Raw genomic sequence first — 19595 nt, 5'->3', positions numbered from 1 at the left:
AGAGTCTCCCTTGCCTAGTCTCAATTCTGCTCCATTTCAATTCAACAAACATTAAGTGCCTACTGTATGTAAGACACCACTGAATGCAAAGATAAAATAAGATGGTTCCTACCCTCCAGGATCTTCCATTTTTCTTATTCCTCCTGAGCTATCCTGTACAGTTCTGGGTGGTCATACGGTATAAGATTTTAGAGCTTGAAGAGACCTCAGCAGTTAACTGATCCAATACTCTCATTTTACAGGTGAAGAAACTGAGGATCCACCAAGTGACAGAGCCAGAATTTACAAATTATGTTAGCCAGATTTTCATCAGCTGGCTTTACTCGTCATGGTAAAAATGCCTCTTTCATCTATTCCATCTCTTAGCATTGCGTACGAGAGCTGACCCATAAATATGTTCTCAGTCTAGGCCCCCACATACTATTCTCGGCTCCCAGAATACTTCTCCTTCCTGAATTAATCTTTCCTCTCATTCTGAACTGAGCTGACAGACATTTCCTGGAGCCAATGGATACTGGACACCTTTTCTAGGTCTCTGCCATGGAATCTAATTCCTTCCTTATCTCAGGGTGATTAGACAAGATCCTTGTTCGGGCCCATCTGCATATAGTGGAGCTCCAATAGAACATATTACAATAATTACAAATTGTGTTGAAATTTCATCTTTGTTCTGGTCCCTCTGACCATACAAACTCCCTTCTAGTTAGTATAGCAAGTGTATGAGTAACCAGCATAAAGTAACAACAAGAAGTAATATTGCAAAGGGGAACCTGGAGGTCACTTACAGACTGTCCCATAAATTGGAGTATAACAGTTACTTGTAAACTGTAGTATAAATTAATTAAAAATCACATCCTGAGACTATGTGCTAAACCAGGGGAATTCAGGTGGCCTTGCTATAGAGACCTTTTGGTCCTGCTAACTGTCCATGCTCTGTAAGCCTCAGACAAAAAGCTCCAGGCATCTTCAGTAAGACCAGCAGAACATCAAATGTTGCTGATAATTTGGAGATGATGCGGGTATGCTAATGAACTAATCCCAATATGGCACAGAGAAGAGTTCGTCCCCCACCAAAACTCTATAAAAAATGAGACCCCAAACTCCTTCCCCCAAGCACTCTTCTATTTCCCAGGGGTCCATACTGCTCAAGTTCTCCCAAATCCTACCCCCTGTTCTCTTCCCCATTCTGCCTGCTTTCCTGCACCACCCCATCCCTGTTGCCCAGACCATCTGCCTCTGTAGTCCACCTCCAACCCCACATCATTTGCCCTTGTACCCTCTGTGATTCATTAAAATGTAATAGAAGCATTATTCCTCACTGGTCTTTCCTGGTGAGTACCCAAAGAACCAGGAGTGCCTTTTGTTGTCATTTAGTCATTTCAGTCATAGTTAACTCTTCATGACCCCACTTGGGACTTTCTTGGCAAAGATACTAAAGTTGTTTACCATTTCTTTCTCCGGCTCATTTTACAGTTGAGGAACTGAAGGCAAGCAGGGTTAAGTGACTTGTCCATCGTCACACAGCTAGGAAGTGTCTGAGGCCCAATTGGAAATCAGAAAGACAAACCCAGTGCTCTATCCACTTCACCGCCTAGCTGCCTGAATAATTCTATTAGTTAGTTAGCAATACACAAATAAAAATGCATGAGACAATGGTCATATCAACATATTTTCACTCCCCCAATCCCCATCAAGTATTTGGAAAGGTCATGTTACCACCAAGACTAATGTAACGGAGGAAGTGAAATTATTAACTCAGGAGATCAGAGAACAGAGAGCTAGGGAGGTATGACAGTTTCAATTAGATCACTCAATCAATAAACATTTACTAAGCATCTACAATGTGCCAGGCACTGTGCTAGGTGTTAGAAATACAGAAACAAAAAAACAGGAAAGCTCCTTCCTATAATGTGTTTACATTCCTTAAGGAGAAACAGTATATATACAGATAAATAAAAACAGGGATATGAAATAAATACAAAGTTATGGGGGAGAGACTAACAACTAGGGGGATTAGGAAATCCCTCTTGAAGGAGGTAGCCCTTGAGCTGAGCCTTGAAGGGGGTTCCAAAACATGGAGGAAGTAGGGAGGGAAAGCATTCCTGTCCTGAGGGATAGCCTGAGCAGGAGATAAAAGTGTTGTGTACAGGGAACAGCAAGACTGACCACCAATTTGGCTAGAATGTAGTGTGTGCTAGAAAGACTAATGTGTAATCAGTTTGAAAAGATAAGGAACCATTCACTAGAGCTTCCGGGGCAGAAGAGTGACAGAGTCAGACCAGTAATTTGGGATTATCATTTTGGCGGTTTTGTGGAGGATGGATTCAAGAGGGGAGAGCCTGGAGGCAAGAAGACCAATTAGGAGGCTATTGCAGTCGTCTAGATAACGGAGGGATAAGGAGCTGAGTTAGGTTGGTCCTGGTGTAAGTCAGAAGTGGGATTCAAATGAATCAACAACGGGTTTTCCGTGGAATAGAACCAAGGCGCTGCCCCTGCTAACAACCGATTCACAGAACTCAACCTAAAATTAGGTACTGGTTCTACCAAACCTGTGCGAACCGGCTGAATCCCACCACCGGTGTAAGTAGAAAGGAGACAAATGTGAAAGATGTTTGAGAAGCAAAGGAGCTGGAAAAAGACAAGTGGCCAGCAAAACAGTGACTGCTTGGAGGTCTTACACACCTGATGGTGTCTGCTCCTCTGAACGACCCTGGCACATAAGTGATTCCCTGCATATTCTGCATATCTACTCCCTTAACCCTCACACATGCAAAACAGGAATAGAGCCAACCTAGTCTATGTGATGAAATGAGTGCAAGAGAGATCAGCGAATGATTAGGAGAAACCTCTGGAACCAGCCGTAGCACAGTGAAGTAGTGGCACAAACATGGAAAAGATTATCTTCTCTGCTCTCTCCTTTTAGAATTATCTACCCCTTGTCCACCCTGGCTTCTTCTGTCCTGAAATGTGGTTATTAGAGGAACATACAGATTCTAGAGGTCCATACCCTAGAGGCCAGCTAGCACTTGCAAAGACCCAAGTTTAAACCACAGGACCCTGGGAGAGGGAATAATTTGCTAGATCAATGCTATTACAGCTCTACATCGATGACTCTCAAGGTCCTGGAAGAGTGACAAGATATGATACATGATAATTGCCTCCCATCGAGCTAATCCAGTGGCTCCCTAACTGGAATTGATGTTGTGGGTGAAATCAGCAGAGTAGCTGAGGGGAGGACTCGGCTAAGTGCAGTATTGAATCTAAGGCTCCCTGCTTGGATAATCACTGTTATTTCTCACTGTTTAAGTACCAGCTGTGAGCCAGGGAGTCTACAGAACGTAAATCACAGTCTTAGAATCAGAGCCAATACCTGAATGGGGCTCCAGTCTATGACATCCCCAATGAGTAGGCATTCAGCCATCCTCTGCTGAAAGACCTCCAGAGATGAAAGACAATCCTATTCCTGCATTTGGTCAGTTCCGTTAGGAATTTTTTCTTTACATCCAACTTAAATCTACCTCTCTCCAATTTTCACCCACTATTTTTAGTTCGTCTCTGTGGGACCAAGAAGAACAAGTAGAATATGTCTTCCATTTGATAGCCCTTCAAATACTTTAAGTAAGATCATGTCCCCACATAAACATCTATCTAAGCCTTCACCATAAGTCTAAGCACCCCTAAGTCTTTCAAGTGATTCTCAGACAGCATCGGATCCAGTCCCCTCAAAATTCTGATCACCCTCCTTTGGACACATTCCAGTTTGTTAATGTATTTCTTAACATTTGACACAGTACTCCTCCTGTGGTATACCCAGAGTCAGTTTGCACACAAGTGGTATCCCATGGAGATGTGGGCTAAAGTGTGTCCTCAGCCCCTGGGCCATAACCTAGGGGAAGCCTTTGGTTATCATGTATAACCGTACATTGTGCCTGGCACATAGTAGGCACTTAATAAATATTTATCGATTGATTTTTATCAGCTCAGTCCTCTGGATGAGTTACTCAAGTGTCCGATGCTTCAGGCATTAGAACCATAAAATGAGAATAATTTCACTGGGAAATAATAACTGGCATTTATATAATTCTTTAAGGTGTACAAAGCATTTTACTATTGTCTCTGTGACCTGAGCTTCAAAGGTCATTTGCATGACTCTCCTCATTGGTGGAACTTCTGATTACTCAGTACTCCACACCTGCATGGGGGGCAGGTGAGAATGGAGAGAAGATAGATCCTGGTCTTCTGGCTTCCAGCTTTGAGAGAGAAGACTTAGCCATAACCCAGGGGTTGGGGAACCTGCAGCCTTGAGGCCACATGTAGCCCTCTAGGTCCTCAAGTGCAGCCCTTTGGCTGAATCCAAACTTCACAGAACAAATCCCTTTAATAAAAGAATTTGTTCTGTAAAACTTGGACTCAATCAAAAGCCCACACCCAAGGACCTAGAAGGCCACATGTGGCCTCAAGGCTGCAGGTTCCCCACCCCTGAGTCCTAGAACAATATAAGACCTATATATAGACAACAATAAGGCTATAATAATGAAATAAATGAAAATCTAAATAATTGGAGGGACATTCGATGTTCTTAGATGGATATATTGATACAGAAAAAAGATGATACTCTCTAGATTAATATATATACATATATTTAATGCAATATCAGTCAAAATACCAAGGAAGTTCATTCTTCATGGAACTAGATAAAATCACAATGAAATTTATATATAAAAAAGCAAATAAATTAAAAGCACAAACTTTTTTTTAAAAGTACAATGTATAAGGATTGTGTACTATCTGTCATAATTGCTTTTAAGTTGTCTTTCTTAACTTTTCAGGAATTTACATTGTGAGTGGTTTGGGTTTGTCTTTTGGGTCAAAATAAAATTTATCCCCGCAAAACTCCAGTAAATAATATTAAGGAAGTGGGAGATGGGAGATGATGAAGGTGATCCTTCATTCTTAGACTTTAAAACACAATATAAAGAAATTATCACCAAAACTATCTGGCACTGAGAAGAGAAAGAGACAGATAGAGAGAGAGAGAAAAAACACCACTGTGTTCTCTCAGAATGTGTAGATCAGATATTCAGACATTATATATATATATATATATGCATATATGTGTGCATATATATGTAAAATTTGTGTTTTTTTAAAAAGATAGAAAATAAAAACTGAGATAAATAACAGGATACTGCATACAATGTCAGATGTGATCATTGTACTAAATTGTTTTTCCTTGTCACTAAGGAGAGATCAATCTGGAGGGGAAGCAGGGAATGTTCTGGCCCTAAATCACTGGGCTATAAAAACAAAAGGCATCAATAAAATGTATTTTTTTAAAGTAAAGAAAGACTGGGGAAAGATTCATTAATATTTGTTCATGGGAAAACTGGTTGACAATTCAGCTAATTTTATGATGAAATAACTCACTGAATTTCAGCTGGATGATATACTAAAGCATTAACATTAAAAACAAACTATAAAAAGATGTTAGCAAACTAAATACTGTATTTATCTCAGTTGTGGAATGAAAATAACTTTTTCTACTTAACAAATACAAAGAACTGTTAAGGGCAAGATGGATTGCTTCACCACATTGAAACTTCAGAAATTTGTTCAACACTGAATGCAATTTAAAGAGAAAAACAATAGAATAGAAAAATATTATGGGAAACATAACAGATTAAAAAATTGACATGTAAAATATATAAAGAATTGTAAAAAATTTACAAAGACATCTCCCAATCTACAATGGATATATAGTGAAAGGATGTCCAAGAAGCAGCAGTCTATCTCATTAACAAAGAGATGAAAATTAAAACAAATTTTTACCATAAAAATAGCAAAAATAATTACAAATAATTACAGTGTTAGAGAAGATTGCAGAATGACAAGTAGACTCATTGCTCATAGAAATATAAATTCTAATTAATTCTATAAATTATTACGAATAAACAATATTTTTGAGGATCTATCTAGCAGGTCAATAAAACTTACGAAAATGATCATACACAGAAAGAAGATGAGAATAATCCATGTTAAAGGGGTTGTAAGAAATTAGGCCCACTAATGCATTGTTGGTGGAGCTGTGAATCAGTGTAATCATCTTTGAAAGCAATTTGGGATTATGCAATAGGAGCGACTAAAATGTCTATACCATTTGACCCTGATATTCCACTACTAGGCATGTATCCCAAGGAAGTGACTGTTAAGAAGAAAGTTTCCATATACATGAAAATAATTGTGGGAGCAAAAAACTGGAAACAAAATAGATGTTTATCAAATGGAGAATGGCTAAATAAATTGTAGTACAAGAATGTAATGGAATATTACTGTACTATAATAATAAGAAATGGTAAATGTGATGAATATAGAGAAGCATGGAAAAATTTATATGAGCAGATACGGAGTGAAGTAAGCAGAGACAAAAAAACGATATACACAATAACTACAACAATGTAAACAGAAAGAGTAACCACACAAAAAAATCAAGTGAATGATGCGAAAAAATACAAAGCATGGCTCAAAAGAAGAGATATGAGAAGATATCTCCCCCGACTTCTATGCAGCAGTAGGGGGAACATTGCATACATTTTCAGACTTGCTTCAAGATATTGATTGGTTTTGCTATGTTTTCCCTTCTTCTTCCTTTCCCCCCCCCCTTAAAAAATATTCCTTGCTATATGGAATGGATCTCTGGATGAAGGGAAGGGAGGAATCCCAGGGGAAATTTAGGTGATGTAAAAAACAAAATATATCAATAAAAATGTATTTTAAAAAATAATCATGAACTTTTATATCAATAATTCCATTGTTAGGAATATATCCTGAAAGTGCTTTTAGAAAAGAAAAACAGCTGTTTAAATATTTCCATAGCAGCATTATTTGTAATTGTAAAAAACAAAATTGGAAATACATTGGAAAGAGGCAGATGAAGGCTTCCTAGCAATTAGAGCTGTTCAAAAATGAAACAGGCTGTTTCCATACATTCCCCCCTCTATGGACATCCTGATGCACAATCTGAATGATCACTTGTGGGGGATGTTAAGAGAGGGGATTCTTGCTCAGGAACTGGGCTGAGCTAGAACAGCTTCTAAGGTCTGTTTGAACGCTGAGATTTCATGACGCTGTAAAGTCCAATTATAGGGGAATGGTTTTTAAAATGGGGCACATTAAGGGAAGGAAATGTTGTGAGTGGTTTAACATGCTAAGTATGAGGGATCAGGAGGCATCATGGTGTAGTAGATAGAGCTCTGGACTTGGATTCAAGAAGCCTTGGGTTCAAATACCACCTTTGGACACTTCCTAGCTGTGTAACCCTGGTCAAGTTATTTAATATTTTTGGGATTCCCCCATTTTCCTCATCTACAAAATAAAGGGGCTGAATTCAGTAGCCTCTACAATCCCTTTCAAGCTCTAAAGACATCCTGAAAGATCTTTGGAAAAAAATTAAAAGTGGAAAAAAAAAAGCAGAACCAGAGAAACAGCAAATATTAACTTTTGTAATATCTGACTCTTTGTGACCCTGGGGACCACAGCATACCAATACTGTCCATTTGGTGTTTTCTTGGCAAAGATACTGGAGTGGTTTGCTGTTTCCTTTTCCAGTGGATTAAGGCAAACAGAGGTAAAGTGACTTGCCCAGGGTCACACAACTAGTAAATGTGTGAGGCTGGATTTGAATTCAGGTCTTCCTGACTCCATGCCCAGCACTCTAACCATTGAGTCACCTAGCTGCCTCTGCACTACCATCCTAACTAACCATACATACTAGCTACCACCACATAAAAAGAATAGTGAAAAAAGAATGAATGGAGTTAACTATCCTGGAGACTGAGGGATGACCAAAAAAATGTTGTGATATTTTTACATATTGAAACTAATCTAAATTTAAAGAGTTACAAAGCAAGTTTAATGAGTTGCAATAATGATTAATATTAAATTTGTAATAAATTTACATACATACAGGACACAGTTCTGGGAAACCAGTGTGGTTTCCCTGACCAGCTAAGGAATCTTAAGTGTTATCATCCTGTGCCTTGACTGTACCTGTCCTGTGCCTTTCACAATAGCCACAATTTCCCCATTAAAATTTCCTAGCTCTCCTCATCTTTTTCCAAGGTGAAAATATATCTTGAAAGTAGACATTCTTCCCTCCCATTCTCCTTCCCCAGACCAAGAACAGCTACCCCCAGATTGAAGAGTAGGGGGAAGGGGAAAGGGAGAATTATTGCAAGGAGGAAAGGGTGTTGAAGTAGGAATTTACATAATCCGATTAAGGGGGGGATTATCCAATGGTCGCTAAACAGCCTCAGTGTGCTTGAGCTAAAGACCTTACTATTCATTGCTCTCACCACCCCCTGGAGAGTTTGCACCTGCAAGGCTCTGGTTACCCCTGGAAGCTTCCCTGGAAGCAGGAGGCAAGGGAAGGGTGAATTGCTCGTGGCTGGAAAGGGAAGAAAGGATTCAGCTTTTACCCAAGGCTGTTTCCTGGCTCTGCAGTTTTTAATTGATCTGTCTGGATTAGGCATAAGAAGGCCCAAAATGAAAGCTGAACCAGTTAGTGATATCAGGAAGGCTCATCAGTTTCTGAAAAGGCCTGAGAACACACTACACTATCCCTTGGCAAACTCATTCACTCCTAAGACTTCAGCTTCCACCTCTATGCAGATGACTCCCAAATCGATATTTCTCAGCCCTGACTCATCTCCCGAGCTCCATAGTCAAATCTCCAAACGCCTACAGGACATCTCCACCTGGAAGTGCCTCCAGGACCTCAAACTCACCACGTCTCAAGCTGATCTATTATCTTTTCTTCCAGACCGGCTCATTCTTCTAATTTCACTTTTAATCAGTGGCAGCCCCATCGCATCTCTCTTGTTTTAAATGTTGGTACTATCTTTGACACCCTCTTCATCCCTCACCTCTGGCATCCAATCAGCTGCTGAACACTGTCAATTCTAACTCCAAAACACCTCTCCAATCAGTCTCATGAATAAATGAATGAACGAAAAGCATTTATTTATGAAATGCTTACTATGTACCAAGTATCATTCTAGGCTCTGGGCGTAAAAATACAAAAGCAAGGCAATCCTTAAGTACTTATGGAGCTCTTATGGAGCTCACATTCTAATAATAATAATATCTGCTTACTTCCTTGCAATCTGGCATCGCTGCCATCGCTCCACCGAACAAGCACTGGGCTGAGTCTGAAGATCTAGGCTCCTTCCCTGCTGCTACCGCAGTAGAGTACGCTGTGTAACTTTGGATGAGTCACTTACACAAACCTCTCTGGGTTTCAGTTTTCTTATCTGCAAAATGGGGATGCTAATATTTGCTCTTCTCTCTATTCCTGTATCTACTATCCTAGCATAGGTCCATATTGCTACCCATCTATAGAAGAAAAGAAGGAAGGAAGGAAGGAAAGAAGGGAGGGAAGGAGGGAGGAAGGAAGGAAGGAAGGAAAGAAGGGAGGGAGGGAGGAAGAAAGGAAGGAAGGAAGGAAGGAAGGAAGGAAGGAAAGGAAGGAAGGAAGGAAGGAAGGAAAGAAAAAGGGAGGGAGGAAAGGAAGGAAGACGGGAAGGAAATGTAATAATAATTTATTAAGCACCTATTATGCACCAAGCATTGTGCTAAGTACTTTTGCAAATACTATCTCATTTAATCTTCATAACAACTCCAGGAGTTGGAACTATTATTATTTGCATTTCATAGTTGAGGAAATTGAGACAGAAAGAGTTGTTAAGTGACTTGCCCAGAGTCACACAGCAAATAAGTGTCTGAAGTCACATTTGAACCCAGGTTGTCCTGACTGCAGGCCTAGTACTATAGTTAATGGGCCACCTAGCTGTCTAATAGCCTATTCTAATTGGTATTCCAGCCTTAAAGATCCGTATCTTCATTTTATCCACTGCCGCTATGCAAATTGTATTTCTGCATAGATCTGACCATGCTAAAAATCTCAAGTGACTACTGAGTTACAATCAAACTTTTGTGCCCTTGAATTCAAGACCAACCGTAATCTGATATCACTCTGCCCTTCCAGCTTTGTCTTTTATTATTCCCCATTCTGCGGTTTACTTACAATCTTTGCTCCAGCCTAATTGAACCTTGTTCCCTAAAGACACAAAATGCTTTCCCAATTCCATTCAATTCAACAAAAGCAACAAATATTTATTGAGTACTTATTATAAAAAAGGTACAGTACTAAGTGTATGGGAGGGAGTGGAGATACAAAAAAAAAAAGAAAAAAAGAAGTGCTCCCTCAAGGATCTTACATTCTACTAGGGAAATATAACATAAATTGATTGTGTTTGTCCTTCGTTCTCAAAGAGGACTATGACATCAGGGAGATGATGACATAAGTTGCAGTTGACTTTGATTTGAGTGAGGGAGGGCTGTGCAAGGTCACCAGCCTCACTTTCTCCCCCAGAGCCATCTGGGTCCAGTGGCCAGATATTCATCAGGAGGACTGGAGATAGCCCTGGATGCAGCGGGAAACCCTGTCCCTTTTAGGCTGAGGCCTTTTCAGGTTCTCACTTTGAGTGAGGCAAAGTCCATTCAGTGAATAGGCCTCTTTAAGAAGGCTCTGTGATAGATAAAAATGAAGGTAGTTCCTGCCCTCAAGGAGTTTACATCCCAATGAAGGGGCTTAATTTATACACAGAAGCATGTACAAAATAATATGGGAGAAGTTATAAATACAAAGTAACTCTGTGAGGTAGAAAGCACTAACAGCTGAAGACATGACTGGTAAGAAGTGGCCTTAGAGTTTTAAGTGTGTATTTTTGTTTTTTAAAAGACTAAATATCCCTCTCTCTCCTGGGCTGAAATTGCAGGGGCCACTCGCTGGCTGGTCCCACTACTCGTCAGGATGAGAACTCTGAGTGGATCCATTTCTGATCAGGGCTGGAACCTGGTGACCCCGATGCTGGGGGCTCATCATATTAATGCTGGGAACCTAGTGCACATGTTCAACTGGTATAACTCACTAAAGACGAGAACTCCGGCTCTCAGGAGACCCACCAGCCTCAGCCTCCCTAGCAGCAATGATGCCATGCTAGAGTTGTGTTTAAAGGAAATCAGGAATTCTAAGGCAGGGAAAGCTAAAGAGAGAATTCATTCTAGGTATGGAGACCAGACTGTGCAAAGGCACAATTACTTAATCAATATACATTTATCGAGCACCTACTATATGCCAGGCACTGTGCTTAGCACTGGGGGTTCAGAAAGAGGCAAGAGACAGTCTCTGCCCTCAAGGAACCTATTACCTAATGGGGAGACAATGTGTGTGTATGTACGTATATGTATTATGGATATATATCCTATATATAGCTTGAGAACTACTGTGTAAAAAATACCTGCCGCTTCAGCAATGCTTTTCTCATCTTTTTCTGACATTTTCCTCTTTATCCCCGAGAGGACTGTTTGCTTTGGAGAATGGATGGTTGATAAACATGGGAGGCTTCACAGGACGCAAAAGCATGGAGCCAAGGGAGATGGGCTAAAGGAGGTTTGCTGTCTGTCATACTATATATGTATGCATGTATATGTATATATGTATATATGTATGTGTGTGTATAGATCAAGCTATATACAGGATAAATAAGAAATAACAGAGGGAAGGCACTGGAATTAAGAAATGTTGGGAGAAGGTTTTCTTTAGAAGGTGGGATTTTAGTTGGGACCTGGAGGAAGTGAGGGAGGTCGGTAGTCAGAATGGAAGGAAATTGTCTATGTATGAGTGACAGCCAGAGAAAATGCTAGGAGTTGAAAAATGGAGTGAAGAAAGTCATGCACAAAGACTAGCAAGTAGGCCAGTTTGTCAGGAACAGAGTTGTGAAGCGAAGTGCAGTAAGACTGAAAAGGCAGATGAAAGCCAGAAAGCAGAAGGCTTGAAATGCCATGCTGAGGAGTTTGTTTTGTTCGACCTAATGAAGATTCTTGAGTAGATGGGTGATATGTCCACTACTGTTTGCCAGGCAATATCAGCTTGGTGGTTGTGTCAAGGATGGATTGGAGAAGGGAGAGACCAGAAGCAAAGAGTCTAGTTAGGAAGCTACTGCGACAGTCCAGGTAAGAGGTGATGGTGGATGTGAACTAGGTGATTATGTCAGTGGAGAGAGATGTGGGGAATGTGGAAATGTAGAATCAGCAAGACTCGACAACTGTTTGTACATGGGGAGGAGGCAGAGGAGAGGGAGCGGGGAGGGAGGGAGAGAGAGACAGAGACTGGGAGAGACAGAGAGACACACAGAGAGACAGAGACAGAGAGAGAAACAGAGAGAGACAGAGAGACAGAGAGAGACAGAGACTGGGAGAGACAGAGAGACACACAGAGAGACAGAGACAGAGAGAGAAACAGAGAGAGACATAGAGACAGAGAGAGACAGAGAAGGGAGGAAATGAAGAAGGAAGTGGTGGTGGTGGTGGATAGTAAGAGTGGTTCTCTAAAGCAATTAGAACCTATACCATAGTTAAAGCCAAGCTACAGGAAACAGCAGCCTGTCTCTTGCTTCACCTAACGGTAGACTTAGATGGATTGCCATACAACAGGAAGGAACTTTAGAAGTCATCTAGGCAGTGGGTGGTGTAGTGGATAGAGTGCTGGGCCTGGAGTCAGAAGAGACCTGAATTCAAATCCAGTCTCACACTCTCTAGCTGTGTGACCCTGGGTAAGACATTGTCACCTTTGTTGGCCACAGCTTCCTCAACTGTACAATGAGGATCATAATCACACATAGGGTTGTTGTGAGGCTCAAATGAGATAATATTTGTAAAAGTACTTAGCACGATGCCTGGCAACAGCAGGTGCTATATGAATTCCAGTTGAACTAAAGAAAACTGAGATCCAAGGAAGGGAAGTGACTTCCCCAAGGCCACACATTTAGTCAGAGCTTAGGCCCTCTCAACGGGAGTTGTAACTCCAATTTGTAGGTTACCCTCACTACGGATGGTCTAGCTATAACAGGATTCTGGGTTCCCTAAGGCATTGTGGCCTGGGGGAATAAGATATGGAACAGAAAAAGGGATAGATTTGCCTGCAAAAGGTATCACACCACTCTCCATCATCTCTGTGGCTGAAGGACCTGGGTGCCCTGTCAAAAATTGGATTTGGGCTGGAATCTGATCACCCCCACATGCTTATCTGGGTCCCCGTCCCATTTCCAAAAAGCTCATATGTCTCCCCATTGAGTTTTGGTTGAGTAAAGCCATTAGAAATCAAAGTACTTAGAGGTAGCGTTCACCTTAGAGAGCTCATAGTCCAAATGCCCTCTTTTTACAGTTCCAAGCCAATCCAATAAGCATTTATTAAGTGCCTACTATGTGCCAGGCACCATGCTAAGCCCTGGGGATACAATTAATAAAAAGAAGGGCAGTGTCTGCCTTTCAGCCCTCCCATCAGAGAAGAGAGGAGGCTAAGGGAAGTTGTGTCAATCAAGGCTTGAGTTAGCAGCATGGTGGTGAGTTTAGCATCTCATTCCATGGTGTTGAAACCAGACAGGGCAGCAGGTGCAAAATAGACTACAGCTGAGGAAAGATGTCTGAAGGAGTCAGTTGCCCATTCCACACAGCTAGTAAATGGCAGTCAAGATTCTAACCCAGGTTTTCTTACTCCAAACCTAGAGCTGATTCTGCTGCTTCAAAAAGCCCCATCAACTTTGCTGTAAATTTAATGGCCTTTTCTTCTTCTCTCCGCCCTGCCCCAACCCCCAACTATTCCTAAAGCTAAATTGTGGACCTTAAACACCTGCCTCCTACTCCCTCCAAAGGGCACTTTTTGCTGCTCAACGAGACAATAAACCGCCCTCAACCCCTCTCCCTTGGCTTCCATGCTTTTGTGTCCTGTGAAGCCTCCCATGTTTATCAACCATCCATTCTCCAAAGCAAACAGTCCTCTCAGGGGGAAAGAGGAAAATAACTGAAAAAGCAGAGAAAAGCATCGCTGGAGCAGCAGGTATTTTTCACACATAAATCTCTCTCCTCTGACCCTGCAGAAGACAGGGACTGTCTGGCTTCCCTCTGGTGTGTGCCCATATATCCCTCTCCCCCTCTAGCAATGAATCCAGGGCTGGGGCACCAGAACAGAGTGGGCCCCAAGAGCAAATGTTGACCTTGTGCTTGAAAGCTGTAGACATAAGTGCCTGGAGTGGCTTTTGTTTGTTAGTCCTTTTCAGCAACTTTGCCTAGGCACCCACCAAAAGTGTCAAGAAGGGGAGGGGAGACAAGAGAGGGGGACCTGCTGGGAGCCAGGCAACTGAGCCACTGCACCAAAGTGGAGGCAAATTCAGGGCTGGAGCCTCATCATTCTTCTTCCCAACCTAGGAATTAGAGCTGCTCCTTTTTAGAAGGTAAAACTGAGTCCCCTGGGGAAGGAAAGAAGATTCATGGATGTGAAGAAGGAAGAGGAGCCAGGCTGGATTCCTGGGTGGCTCCTGAGACTCCACTCATCAGTAAAAAGGTAAATCCAACTAACTGGTCCTAGTGATAAAGCTTCCTGACAATCTGCCCGGGACTGATAAGAACAGCTCCAGTTGTCAAAAGCTAATTTATTGCTCTCCACCCCCAATAAAGTCAAACAGGGGACTGGAGCTCAGGCTTATCAGCCTTCATCACCTCCCGTTCCTGCTCCACCCGAACTCTGACTTCTAGTAAAGCTCTTTTGCTTCCCAGTTACCCCAGAGACAGCACCTGCCTCTGGGTTGTGGGGGGGAGGCCCCCCAAGGTCCCTTCCAGCTCTAAATCCCATGTCCTAAATGGAATGGGAGGCGTGTCAGTGTCAGGGAACCAGGCTGTGGTTGATGAGAGAGTTGGTTGCTGGGGCATCTCGGGGTCAAGGAGCAGGACCCAGAGCTCATGTGTGTCTGGTGCCCTGTCCCTCATCTTTTCCAGTTTACAAATCCCAATTCAAAGACATAGACCTTGAGACTCTCCAAATCCCTGGGTTTTCCATCCCCTAGAATGAAATTAGCATTTTCTGAAGGCTCCATGGGGCATATGCTTAGGGTGGGAAACCCTAATGTATATAGTAATGCTTCTCTTTATCAGGATGGAAATTCCATGAAGGAAACCCTGTCCACCATATACCAGAAACATCTTTTACCACTTAAAATTACCTCCTGTAGCTCAAATCATCACATTGAAAATTATTGTGAAAAGAAGGAAGAAAATAAGTCACAGCATTATAGATTTAGAGTCTTCCTGCATGACTTTCATCCACCCAAGATTCAGTCATGTAACAGCAAAGCCTCCTCCCTTTTCAGATGGGAAACTGAGACCCAGAGAACTTAAATGATTTAACTAAAGTCACACTAATAAGAGGAGGGCTGGAATTTGAATGCAGGTCTTCTTTCTGTCCATTCACACAGGAAAAGTCAAATGGACTTAAGAAAAGTAAAATTTAAGGAAAGTAAAACCAAAAATTCTAATCTAAAAAAAAAAAAAAGATCTAAAGCCTGTCACCAGGTTTCAATATGCATCTGAATGGATACTCTATAGAACTCATTTCCCAACTGAATATACTACTTTGGGACTTCTCTGAGGAACCTCATCTTCGGTAAATCAATAGAGCATTGGGCCTGGAGTCAGAAGGACCTGAGATCAAATCTTACCTCAAACACTTACTAGCTGTGTGACCTGGCAAGTCACTCAACCCTTTTTACCATAGTTCTCTCATCTGTAAAAATGAGCTGGAGAAGGAAAAGACAAACCATTCTAGCATCTCTGCCAAGAAAACCCCAAATGGGGTCACATGAAGTCAGACATGACTGTAAATGACTGAACATCATCCTGAAAGATCAAATCAGCTATAGTGCTCCTACCACATCACTACCCTCTTTCCTTCTGGAAAGTGAAGCCATGAACTCCAACACCTCCGAAGGGGGCTCAGGATAGCCTTACCATTTCCCATCTAGTTTCCCTATTTTGGGACTTCTCTGACTTCTTTACCAGGCTCCTGGTTGGGTACCTTCCCCTTTCCTTTTCAGCTTCCTTTCAAGTGTTGTCTCTCCCCATTTGATTGTAAGCTCCTTGAGGACAGGGACTGTCTTTTTTTCATGCCTGCATCCTCAGTGCTTAACATAGTGCTTGGCATTTAATAGGCACTTAATAAATGTTTACTGACTGTTATTCATACATATCCAACAGTATGTGTTATCTGAGGAAGACTATACAAATAGTATAGTCTTAGCTGGGCTCAGAGTTCAAATGGAGGAAGACAGGTTATATTACTTTCAGGAAACTGCAAAGCACTTTTACTTACTTAAAAATTCCCAAATGGCAAAAACCCATCTTTTCAAAACAAACACTTTACCGGCATTGCTACATGACAAGAAACCTGAAACACCAATGTTTCCAAACAGGATGATGGAAAGGAGCTTGTTTTGGTGGGTATGAATGGGCTATAATATAATCATGAGGAATTCTGAAGAGCATAAGTAATGGAAGTCATTCAGAAATTACATGACAGCAGTCATGTCAGTCATACAATGAGAGTGAAGGATAACAGGTAGATGGTGTATTAGCAAGGTAATAAACATGACATCAACAATAATTGTGAATATGCCTATGTAGTTCTGTATCACGAAATATGACAGACTCTCCATATAGAAGGTAGAAGAAGGAAAACACTTATTCAGACACCAGAGAACCAAATCCCATAACCAATAAGTCCAACTCATCCAAGCAGCAACCAACTCCCAAAACCAGTAAGTCCACTTTATCATAATAGCAAAGAACTTAAAACACAATATCTCAGCATGGAGCCTCGCCATCTCATAACCTTCTGCCCCACTGCTGGGGCCTTCCCACAAACACAATCACAGCACAGCTGATGAGCCTGTATCTGCTCTCTCCCTCAGCTCTAACTGCTCTGAGCATTTCCTGCTCCACCCTTTCCTGTTCCTCTCATTCAGCAAAATCCTCCCACCACATGTGACTTAGGCTTCCTGTGACATAAGCAGGTCACATGGGCCTGTTAATGGGTGGGAAAGATCTTCAAATTTACATGACTATTAGAGATGGTGGGAGTGTTCCACCTATATCATGGAGAAAGGGGGAAGATAACAAAGGACTCCAGCATGTTGGGGAGATCCTATGAGGTGAATTTTTAGGACATGGAGGTAAAGGAAATTCTTCAGTGAATGAGATGACAAATCCATTTGAATATTTGAGAGAGTGGCTAGGAGACTTGAATTTCAGGTTTTTCGTCAGTATCCTATGGGTTATTTAAATTGCCTCTTGTTTTTGTTAATTCTTCAAAGTTTTCTAGAATGATTCCCAGGAATATGTTATTTGGATTCTTTAATTTCTGGAACATTGTGAGTGATGCTGAGTTATGGCATTTTCACCTATCCTTCTGATCTATGGCTTGAATCTGCCTGTTTCTCAGTTCAATAATTCAAAAACTTTCTGACTCTGCTTTCTAGTTGATCAACAATCTGTAATAATTTTCTGCTAAAGTTAATGCTCTTTGTGTTTTCAATTACATCAGTAAATGAGATAATATTCGTAAAGCCTGGCACAGTGCCTGGAACATAGCAGGCACTTAATAAATGCTTGTTCCCTTTCCTTTAGCATTGTTTTTCATTTTGACTTTCTATTTTACTTAGTCAATTTTTTCCTCCACAATGCTTCTTTTTATTGTTGCTTTTGAGGAGGTGTGAGAATTCTGGCTTCTCTCAAACATCTCATTCAATATTTATTGGGAAACTCTGTGACAATCTTTTTATTCAGCTCTTATTGCCTCACACTCCCCTCAATGACTATTCTAAACCTTCTCTGTTCTTGAGCCCCCATTCCCTTCTCTAAGCAAATGATTAATCTTCCTACTTAAGTGAAAAGTCTATCCATTGGGAGCTCACTTATCCTCCTTCCCTCCAGGCCTCAAAACCAATTTTCCCATCCTCTCAAAAAAATGAAGTGGCCCAGCTCCTTGTCAAGACTAACCCTTCCATCTGAGCCCTTCCAATTTTCTGTGATTTTGCCCTATTGACTATTCTCATCTTTACTCTCTCCTTATGTCTTTAATCTTTCTCCTCTTGTTACAAATATGTTCAAAACCCTCCTAACCTCAAAAAACTTTTCCATGTTCTACCTGTCTTCCCCTCTCTCTCTTCTCCTTCAGTGGCCAACACCTAGAAAAAGTAGTATCTGAATGAATACAACTTCAAAACACTATTTACAGACATAAAGACACTCCTAAATGATTCAAAGAATATTAATTTCTTATGAGGAGGCAGAACCAATATAATTCAAATGATGTTAACTAAATTAATTTACTAATTCAGTGACATAACAGTCAAATTACCAAAGGACTATTTTATAGGACTAGAAAAAGTAATAATGAAATTCATCTGGAGGAACAAGGGGTTAAGAATCTTAAGGAAAATAATGGGAGGAAAAGTGGGAGGCAAGGGGCCCTAGGAATACCAGATCTCAAACTATACTACAAAGCAGTCATCACCAAAATGACTTTGTACTAGTTAAGAAATAGAGAAGACGATCAATGGAACAGATTAGGTATTGTACAACATAGTGACTTATGGCCTAGTGTTAGGTAAGCCCAAAGACTTCAGTATAAAAGGTTATATCATAAAAAAGAGAGAAACAAGGCAGAAATTATTTTTAATCCTGATACTAGATGTGAGAGAGGAAAAGTAATCATTCTGTTGTGGAAGATTAAGAGCCAGAATAGTATTCCTGCCAAGATAAAAAAAGCCAACCCGGTGTTTAGCACAGGCATAAGTAGCAGGAATGTCTGTGAGCGGAACCAATATGTATGGATGTATGTGTATTTGTAGACATATATTATAAACACACATATGTAAAAAAGTATGTGTACACACACATATATATACATATAAAATAATATAATACATATTTTTTCATTTAGAGAAAAGACCTTTGAATTTTTTAGGTTGTTATGGTTGAATGGCTCATTGAGACTACAAAGCGCTACATTTTAATTTAACTCAATAAATTTAATAAATTGAATTGAAATTCAACTGATTACGATTCACCAAGTATTTATTAATTACCTACAATGTACAAAGTACATGTGCTAGAGATAGAAAAACAGGTAAAGAGTCCCTAATCTCCAAGAAGTTACTTTTCACTGAGGATTTACAACTGACTCCCCAAGTTATTAGTGTCTCATTCAAATTACTGTATATTCATATTGGAAAATCCTATATCCATCTGTGAACATGTTGCATCTGCAGTGTTCCCCTCCCCCCAGGAGAATGTAAGGCAGAGACCCGGCATAGCAACTGGCACACAACTGGTGTTTAATAAATGCTTGTTAAACAAGTGATATGTGTTTATATATATATATATAGACATATATATGCAAATAAGTATTAAAAGTTATTTGGGATGGGAGGGGACAGAACTAAAAACTGGAGGAATTAAGAAAGCCCTCTTGAAGGAGACAGAACTGAGCTTTGAAGGGAATTAAACTAGGGATTCCAAGAGCCAGAGGTGAGGAAGGAAGGCATTATAGGGAGGGGGAAAATACCCGAACTAAGTAAAGACAAGGCAGGAGATGGAATATCATTAAAGGGAGCAAGAAGTAGGTCAGTCTGTATGAAACATAGCAT

This window comes from Trichosurus vulpecula, chromosome 9 (assembly GCF_011100635.1).
Source record: "Trichosurus vulpecula isolate mTriVul1 chromosome 9, mTriVul1.pri, whole genome shotgun sequence".
Classification (NCBI taxonomy): Eukaryota; Metazoa; Chordata; class Mammalia; order Diprotodontia; family Phalangeridae; genus Trichosurus; species Trichosurus vulpecula.
The sequence above is the reverse complement of the archived record's forward strand: the minus strand, read 5'-3'. Positions refer to the sequence as shown.